The following is a 9995-nucleotide window of genomic DNA, read 5'->3' as shown; positions in this document are numbered from 1 at the left end:
AATTTCGGCCAGCCTTAACTCTTAGGGCTGAAAAATTGTTTCCAACTTAACTCTTAGGGCTGAAAAATTGTTTCCAAAATTAGGGCAAAAAACCATTCCGAAAATTGTCTCAAAAATAATATTTATAGGGTAGAAGTCAAACTTCTAGAAGGAATCCAATCTCTATCTCTAAGATAAAGCTTGTTAATTATCTCCTATTTGAATTTTAAACAAAATCTCCTCTTTTCCTCTATCCTATATGGCCGGCCATTCTAAGGGGATTCTCATCCCTGTGTGGCGCCAATATCAGATAGGGAAGGAAGAGAAAATCATCATTTATCCTGTAGTCCAATTTTGACTCAAATTCAAATTCCAATTTAAGTCAAACTTAAATTAATTTGAATTCTAAATTGAACAACTTTCCAATAAAATTAATAATTAATTAAACACTTTAATTAATTAATTAATTCTATTAATTCTAATAGTTACTCCACTATAAACTTGGAATTGCACTCTCGAAATTATAGATATTAATTACTTCTAAACTGTGAAGTGTCCATTTGATATAGTCATTGCATATAGATCGATCCTCCATAAATAATTCATAATTAGAGCAAGGTAAAATCCGTTAACCTCTCTAATTACTTCTTTATCCTTGAGTACCATTGATTCTCTAATGGACAGTGATTCATAAAACACATTCATGAATCGGAGCTCCTACTGGTCCAAGTACCGAATCAACCCTCAAGAGAATTATTTATCTACTTCTTTCTTAAGAAGGAATGGATTCCATCTCTTATAATAACATTCTTGGCTACCTACTTCATCATGTCTCCAAAATACAAGGAATAGGATTCAGGATCTCAGAATCTGTACCGAGTAAATCAAAAGACACAAATCCATAAATAGGAGTTTGTTAAGAACTCAGGATTAAGATCATTCTATATATGACCATCGGTAGACTCAATTAGAATTTCTATACTTAACGGAAATTATTAGAAATTCATATTGTGTCTGTGTCCTTGTTCCACATAATCTCATTATGCGAAATACACTCATTCAATATCTCGCCATATCAACAGTGCGGATAACACCGTTCCATTCTAAATGTGAATGACATGTATTAATAATGTTTTAATTAAAGATTCTAAACTTTAATTAAATTCATTATGAACATTGCTTTTTGATTATTATCCTTAAACATTATCCTCTCGTATATAACACTTATATACAATGTTTAAGGTTACATAAATAATCATGGAATTTTCATTGATATTCATAAAATATTCATAAATATATGCACATAAAATAATGAATAAACTCTTTTATTAAATAAATAATAAATATCCTATTACATCTCATGCTTCTAGGACACCATTCCCAACAGTTACACCACATGGATTCACCATGGTGAAGTACGTCCTGCTGCTGCAAGTGTCAGTGAATCTGTTGACGAGATGTTTGCAGTGCTAAATGATGTGGCTGAGATTAGTGATGATCATGAGACAATAGGTGAGATAGAAACAGTTATAGAAGAAATGCAGTACGATGAATTTAGAGATCTCTTATTCGAGCTACAAGTCAGATTGTATCCGGGTTGCACTAAGTTTTTATCGTTGAAATTTTTTTAGTGAAACTAATGCATCTAAAAGTGTTGTATAAGTGGCCTAATGAATGCATGGATAAAATGTTGAAGCTACTGAGAGATGCACTTCCTGAAGGGAACAAGTTACCTACATCACATTACAAGGTGAAAAAGTTATTGAGTAAACTGGGTCTGAGCTATGAGGCAATTCATGTGTGTAAGTATGACTGTAATTTGTTTTGGAAGCAGAATGCTGCTTTGCAGTCTTGTCCAGTATGTAGTACAAGTCGTTGGAAGAGTAAAAAGGGAAAAAAAGTTCCGTGGAAAGTACTCTGATATTTCCCTTTGAAGGATCGGTTAAAGCGTCTATATGCTTCTCGTCACACTGCTAAGGAAATAACGTGCCATGTGCGGGGGCATTTGAGGGATGAAGACTTAATGTGTCATCCAGTTGATGGTACATAGTGGAAATATTTTGATAAAAAACATCCACAATTTGCGCGTGAACTGAGAAATGTTCGATTAGGGTTAGCAACTGATGGTTTCAACCCATTCAGGAATATGAGTCTATCATATAGTATGTGACCTGTTATTGTGACTGCATATAATTTACCCCCGTGGCTATGTATGAAGGACCCATAAAAGATGTTGACGTTATTGATTCCTGGTCGCAATGCTCCTGGGAAAGATATTGATGTGTTCTTAAGGCCCCTTATAGATGAGCTAAAAGAGTTGTGGGATGAAGGGGTTGTTATTCGTGATGCTGCTACGAATACGTCGTTTTGGATGCGAGCTGTGTTACTGATGACAGTTAATGACTTTCGTGTGTCCCAATTGCAACGATGCAACTCCATCGAAGCGAATAACCAGTAAAATTTGCTTTGTTAGGCATACACAATGGCTTCCTATGAGTCATAGGATGAGGACTAACAAAAAGTTTGATGGTAAGGTTGATCGACGACCTCCCCCACCTCGGAAATTCGTTAAGCAAATATTGACTCATTAAAAATGGTGGAAACTCAATTGCCAGGTAAACATGAAAAATTTGACGGTAAGAAGCGAAAAAAACATCCGGCAGAGCTTAATTGGACGAAGAAAAGTATCTTTCGAGAGTTGCCTTACTAGACCTCATTGTCGCTACGCCATAACTTAGATGTCGTGCATATTGAGAAGAGTGTGTGTGATAGTTTGTTGGGCACAATTCTAAATATTGACGGAAAAAGTAAGGATACAGATGGTGAGGATCGATTTACAAGATATGGGGGTACGAAAGGAGTTACATTTGTATAAAGATGGTGATCGTTGGATGAAACCACATGCAACGTACACATGGACTCCGGCAGATTGTAAAAAGTTTTGCGATTTCTTAAAGTCAGTACGGTTTCCTAATGGGTTTGCTTCAAATCTATAGAAAAATGTGATCGATGGAAACAATAAACGATTGTCATGTCACACTGTAACGATTGTTGCCAACAGCGATTTGACCATTTATGAAGAAAGAAATTGTCGATGCAATCACCGAATTAAGCAACTTCTTCCAGTTGATATGTTCTAGGACATTACGGATGAGTGATTTAAAGAGAGCCTAACAGGATATTGTTGTTATTTTATGCAAGTTAGAAACAATTTTTCCTCCAGCCTTTTTTGATGTAATGGTTCATTTAGTAATGCACTTGCTAGAAAAAGTCATTCGCGGAGGACCTGTTCATTTGAGGTGGATGTATCCTTTCGAACGATTCCTTGGTTCATTAAAAAAATATGTGAGGAATCGTACGAGACCAGATGGTTTGATTGCCGAGGCTTATATTTTCAACGGTGAATATAAATTATGTACTGCAATTATTATTTTAATAATTATAATTATTTATATAACATAAGATCTATGTAAATAAGATAATAACGCTTATGATGACTTCTTAACAGGCAATCATGTCTGGCCCAATCGCTACATATGTTGACTCTTCAGGGGGAGCACAGCCTCCACCCGATCCTTATAGGTTGCCATCACACTATGAGTCAGGTATGTTAGAATATAATTATAAATTTATTAAATTAATTACATCAGTATTATATGATCACTAAATATATTTCATTCTACAGCACCCGATGCCGCACCTCGACGACGTTGTGGAGGTCGAGGGAAGGCTAAGGGGAAGGAAAGATTACCCCTATGTTTGACGAACGTGGATGTACTTGGAAGGCAGTTAGAAACTACGACACCTGGTTCGATAGTGCCATTGAAATCCATGTTAGGGATGTCTGTGAGCCTTTCCACGATGCCTGGAAGGACGTAGACATCCAGTATAAGAGAGAGATTCAACAGCGCATGCTGGTATAAATTATTCAACTTTATTATTTTTTAATTTAATCTAAATTTATATATAATAAAATCATTTAACATGTTTATATTGTATTACAGGAATGGTTTAACCTCGATTATGACCGTGACGATGGTATACTTAGGTCTGTGGTCGACAGTGTTGGAAAATTAATGGCATCGAGTGCGCAGCGGAATTTAAAAATTTTAATCAACGTCAAAGCCAAACAAAAACATGTTCATGATGCTATATAACATAAATACTAAAGATCTAAAACATACCTTTTTGAGATGTCAGGAAACTGCACGTCTGGCAGATCTAAGCATTCCAAACAGCAACCGGAAGAGCCTCAACCAACTGGTCTTCTTTGCTATTCTCGTTTCCACAATCGGTGTGCGGGTGGGCACACGTCGTTTAATCTCCTCTAGGTATTCTTGATCTCCTTCCAATCACAAGAGAGCCAAAGAAAAAATTGTTCTTGAGAATTAAACAATTTTTCCTCTCAGGAATCTTTTATCAATAGCCTCCAAAAAGTCTCTCAAGTGATCTAATGAGTAATGTGACTTAATAGGCTATTTATAGTGTTTTGGAAGTCATACTTCCGTAACAATTAGGTTTCTCAAAGTTCTAATCGCATCCAGAGTCGATTTTCCCACGTCAGCATGCATTTTACGTTCCAACCGGTCGACCGGTGACAGAGACGTTATAACTCCCCGGTCGCCCTGTCTTCACTAACCGGTCGACCGGACCGGTCGACCTGTGACTGGTCTACCTAACCGGCAGACCGGTCTGCACTGACGAAAGTTATTTTTCCTAGTTTGTTAATACGGGAAACTTGCATAGAGCCTCAGTTTTGATTCAAGCAACCCAATAGAGAAATTACCTGATCAAAACAGTCATATAATAGTCTTCCCATATTAAACAACTCTTAAAACAATAATTCAACCAATTTATCTAGAATTAATTTATCAATTAATTCACCCATGAATTAACTTTGAACCTCTCGTTACGGAAATAACACAAGTTACCAATGTGTAGGAAATACACCGTATCATTACAGGAAATTATGTAAGCTAGCAAAGGGACCCGATGGACATATATAAATCAAGCTCCTATAATCACAACGCTACTTGTAAACCAACAAGTTCGTCTCATGATTATAAAACTCTAGTGCTATTCCACTAAAAGCCTAGAGCTGCACTCTCGATTTATATAGCATATTTACAAAGCTCTGATTAGCTCTCGTCCATGACTCAATATATTAATGTATAATCCCCATAGGATATCCATAATCGACTTGAGGTCAAGTTTCGTTTTACCTTCCCGATTACATTTATCTTATGTTCCATTATCACACCATCAGAAAATCACTATTCGTACCATTACAAACAGTAAACCATTAGATAACACAGAGTAGTCTAATGGTCGAGAGCTCGTATTTTGTATAAGAGGATATCATTGACTCTTTGTAGGAGCTATGGATTCCACTATCTATGAATAACGAATCTACGCATACACGAGTCATACCCACAATGTACCGGTAAGCGTACCTTTACATAATGTCAAGATGTCTCCCTTTAGTACATCAAAGGATGTAAGTCAAGCATACGGGTTCATTATCCATCTCAGGATTAAGATGACAACATATAATTCCTCAAAAGTGAATTGTTTTATTCAAACAGAATTATTAATTAAAACAATTCAACTTTGGTCCAATCCAATATAGATTTCACCATTAGAAACTATATCAATGTCTCCACCCATGGAGTCCCACCTCCGACAACTAAGACAAGCCGTCTCTATTAGGAAGTAGACAACATAACAATCTTAACATGAATAAAGCGCCCAACTTTATTCACTCGATTATGGATCATATGATTTAGACTATCATCTTTAGATTCTTGTCTTCTGCATGTTCTTCACATTACATGCATGACCTAAAGATTTAGAATGACAGTCTCAGACTTTCAGTTTGCTTATCATACATTTAACTAATATGGACATAAAGAGGACAATACATAGATATATGAAATAAATAAATCTTTATTAATAGTCAAAAGTGTATCAAAGAACATCGTTACATTTATTCCTAAGGGCATAAATGCTAACAAACTCAACATTTCGTGATTCTGTATCTTGAACTATCGTGACCTCGTCGACATCCTCTTCTGGAAAATTCCATATATGTCGATGCCCAAAATGTTCCACAACTTTCCAATTCGGACTGTTATATAAATCATCAACGTAAAACACTTGTTCCGCCTGGGAAGCTAGAATGAATGGTTCATTCTCATACCATGAGTCCTTAATGAAGACACTTATTATATTCTTATAATCACGTTTATAAAGAAAGTTTAACATTTCATACTTCAATTTTATAAGTTTTATCAATTTTATGAACAAGTTATTTTTTTATTGTTGCACTCATAATGTCTATAATTAATTTTTAATTTTCTTTCTATTAATATAACTAATTCTTATTAATTAAATTCTTAAAATTAATATATTTTAATAAAATTTCAGCATTATAACGACATATTTTTCTTATTATCTAAAAATTCAAACCTGTAAAAAACAGTTTTTAAAAGATTTCGGCACACCATAACTGTAAGATGTGCCACCCAGAATAATTATTAAAACTTTTAATCTCAACCCAAATCAAATTATAATCTTAAAATTTCAACAATCTCAATATCAAATTTCAACAATCTCAAAATTCATAATCTAAAATTTAATCTATAATCTAAATTTCAAATTATATACTAATTCTAAAATTCTAAAATCTATAAATCAAATTTTAAGATTTATAATCTATAATTATATACAATTCAAATAACAAAAAACTCGTAAATTTTAAACTACCAAATACAATAATTCGGATAAAAAAACTTACAAAATTCAAACCTACTGAAACGGGGGTTGAAAACGGCAAGATTAACAGGGACAAAGGGCAGCGGGGACGGCGGACTTCGGCGGCGGCAGCGGATTTCGGCAGGGGCGGCGGAATTTTAGATTTTGGGATTTTTTAGATGAAAAAACAAAGAAAACATACAATATTGTTGATTTTGAAGAGAATACAAAGAGATTTTGAGAGTTTAGGGTGAGAAAACCGTAAAAAATGGGTGAGAGGCCGAGTGAGAGAGAGAGAGAGAGAGAGAAACCGATCAGAGAAAATGGAGGAGGTGGCTCTGCTCGTGGGCATATAACAGGCTTTTTTGCAACGACACAAAAGACTATTTGCGACGACAGGTAGTGCAAAAATAACTTAAACTTATTTGCGACGACACTGAAATTAGTTGCAACGACACATGTTGTCGCAAATATAACTAAAATATTTAGGGTTAAGAAGGAAGGTTCTGGAATTATTATTTGCGACGACACCTATAATGTCGTCGCAAATAATTTTTGAGGACCCGCCCAATTTCTCCACCTTTTATTTTACAGAGGGATTGCAAATCACTTTTTGCGACGACACACGTTAATGTTGTCGCAAAATAAATTTGCCACCCATCAAAATAATCCTTTTTGTTCGAGAAAAAAAATAAAATAAATTTTATTTGTGCGGGACTATTTGCGTTGTAAATAATGGACTATTTGTCGTCGCAAAAAAGTGTTTTTTTGGCGTTAAAAGTTCGCGCCATACGAGATCTGGCGCTAGCCATTATTTGTGACGACATGTGACATTTTTGTGACGACATTATTTTTTTAGTTTTACGAAATTATTTGCGACGACATATCGCTGCAAATATTCACTTATTTACGCCGACAAATATCGTCGTAAATAGGCCAAATTGTAGTAGTGATTTTGACATGTAAATTTTTCTCCGTTTGCGTTTTTGACTGGTCCTATTGGTGTGGTAGAAAAATTTGACCCTCCAAGAAGTGGCAGAAATCTAAATAGGAATGCCATTATTGCGTTTTTCTCTCAGTCAAAGGTTGAAATTTGATATGCCCATCAATGCTAGAAAATGTTGCCCTTCACACTCTCTGCTGAATTCTGCCGTATGTACATAGGCCTATAAATTGTCAGGTCTTATTATGGGAAATGTGGGTCAGGCCCAACTATTTGCCCCCAATCACTATCCTTATGAAGCAACTCTAGTAGTCTGATTGGTCATTCAGCCCACATCAACTTTCTAAGATAACAAGTTTCGTTTTTGGTTGGCCCATGTTGCTACTTATTTTCCCAATTGTCTATCCTATCATCGGATGCCTTGCCGTTTTGGACAAAGCATACACATTCTCACTAAGCTGTCAATACTCTTGACTCCTGAAACTCACTGGGCCCCAATGCCTTCCTTTGGTAGTATCTATCAGACATCACCATTTGCATGATCATGAGGCCCACCAATTGTTTCAACTCATTTATAGTCATAGAGGCCTCATCCAATTGCACTACAAAGGAAATGGGAATGTTAGCTTAGCTGTAACAAAGCTTCTCTCTCTCTCTCTTTTTCAATTTAGATTAGATAACAATGACAACTCCCACCATCCATCTAATAAGCCAAACCAATTAATTTGATTGAATATCTTGCCGGAATTTCTCTCTGAATGAGTATATCAACAAAGATATCTTACTGTTGGTGGTAGATTACGACATTGTATCCACAAAGAATATGCCTGTACTATTTTGTATTTAGCTAGGAATGTTTGTACAGAAAAATGCTATTTTTTCATGAATGCTCTGCGAGAAATATGTCTTTTGTTATTTCTTTTTCCCTTTCCTCACTCACTTTACTTTTGACATGGCTCTGTGCTGTAAACCAAATGAGGCCAAAAAGAAGAAATAAGAGCCACCCGTTTTTGGGGAGTAAACTAAATCGTAACTTTCTACGGTAGGATTTTTCATCGGTGGTGTATTTTCATATCCCACTGTAGTATTATCTAACTAAACATTTTTGTATAATATATACATATATTTATATATATATATATATATATATATTGGGAATTTTCATGAGTATTCTTAGTCCCAAAAAGAGAAATAGTGAAAGCTAATTAGATGGCTCAAGATAACGTTTGCATATTGACGAAATGTTAAAATGTATATACAAGATACAGAGCATGGTTGACCTAACATATCCAGCTTGGAGTAGATCAACAACTGCAATTTTGTGGTTTATATATGTACGTGTCAAAAATTAAGTAAAAGTACCAGATCTTACGGGACCCACTGTTGTGACCTCATAATTGAGTCATTCATGCTAAATGTCAACTAAATGATGTTATCATGATGTTGACAGCCGTATGAGAAATCAGGGTGGTTCTCGTGAACAATTTTCTAGTGATCTAGTACTGCTGAGCATCACTTTATCTAAACGGGAATTTCTGCAGTAGAAACACCCCCATTATAACTATCTTATCAAGCTTTTGGTGGGATGTTGAAATTTCACGGTAAAAGGTTAAACCTATCAAGAGAAGTTGCCTAAATCCTTTTAAACCCATTCTCAATTAAGTGTGACATTTTGTTCGCACATTCTCAACAACTTTTAACTGTAATTATTGCGAAGGAAGAGAGAGAAAATCTTGTATATTCTCATTAATTAATTATAAAAGAGTACAGCCTAATATATATACAAAGGAGAAGCTTATGTTATAAGTTAGGCCAGAAACTAAGCAATAAACTAATACATGTGAGTATTCCTAAAACTCCCCCTCAAGATGGACAATAAATATCTTTCACAGCCATCTTGGATAAATAGGAAAAGCCATAGAATTAGTCGAATCACCAGTTAAAACAGATTGAGAACTCACCTTTCTCTGTCGTTCCTCTTGTGAAATTAAAGAAAAAACCTTGTTTATGGCCGGAAGAGGGTCCATGAGTAATAGCTGGCCTCGTACTTGTGCAAATGATTCATTAAGCTCCATTAAAAAAGACATGATATATTCCATTTAATAATGAACAGCTAATTCCTTAACACCTCCACAAGTGCACTTTCCACATGAACAAAAAGGACGAAAATTACTGAGCTTGTCACGCCCCCAAACCGGGGTTAGTGACGTGGAGGCTCGTTTAGAAACTTAAACCTGTTTGAGAGAGTGATTAGCAATTAACGTTGCAAATAATTTAATTTCTTTCAAATCCAAAACGTCCAGGTATTTCCAAACGAGCC

The sequence above is a fragment of the Morus notabilis genome, unplaced genomic scaffold (assembly GCF_000414095.1).
Source record: "Morus notabilis unplaced genomic scaffold, ASM41409v2 Scaffold403, whole genome shotgun sequence".
Taxonomy (NCBI): Eukaryota; Viridiplantae; Streptophyta; class Magnoliopsida; order Rosales; family Moraceae; genus Morus; species Morus notabilis.
This window is presented reverse-complemented; position numbering follows the sequence as displayed.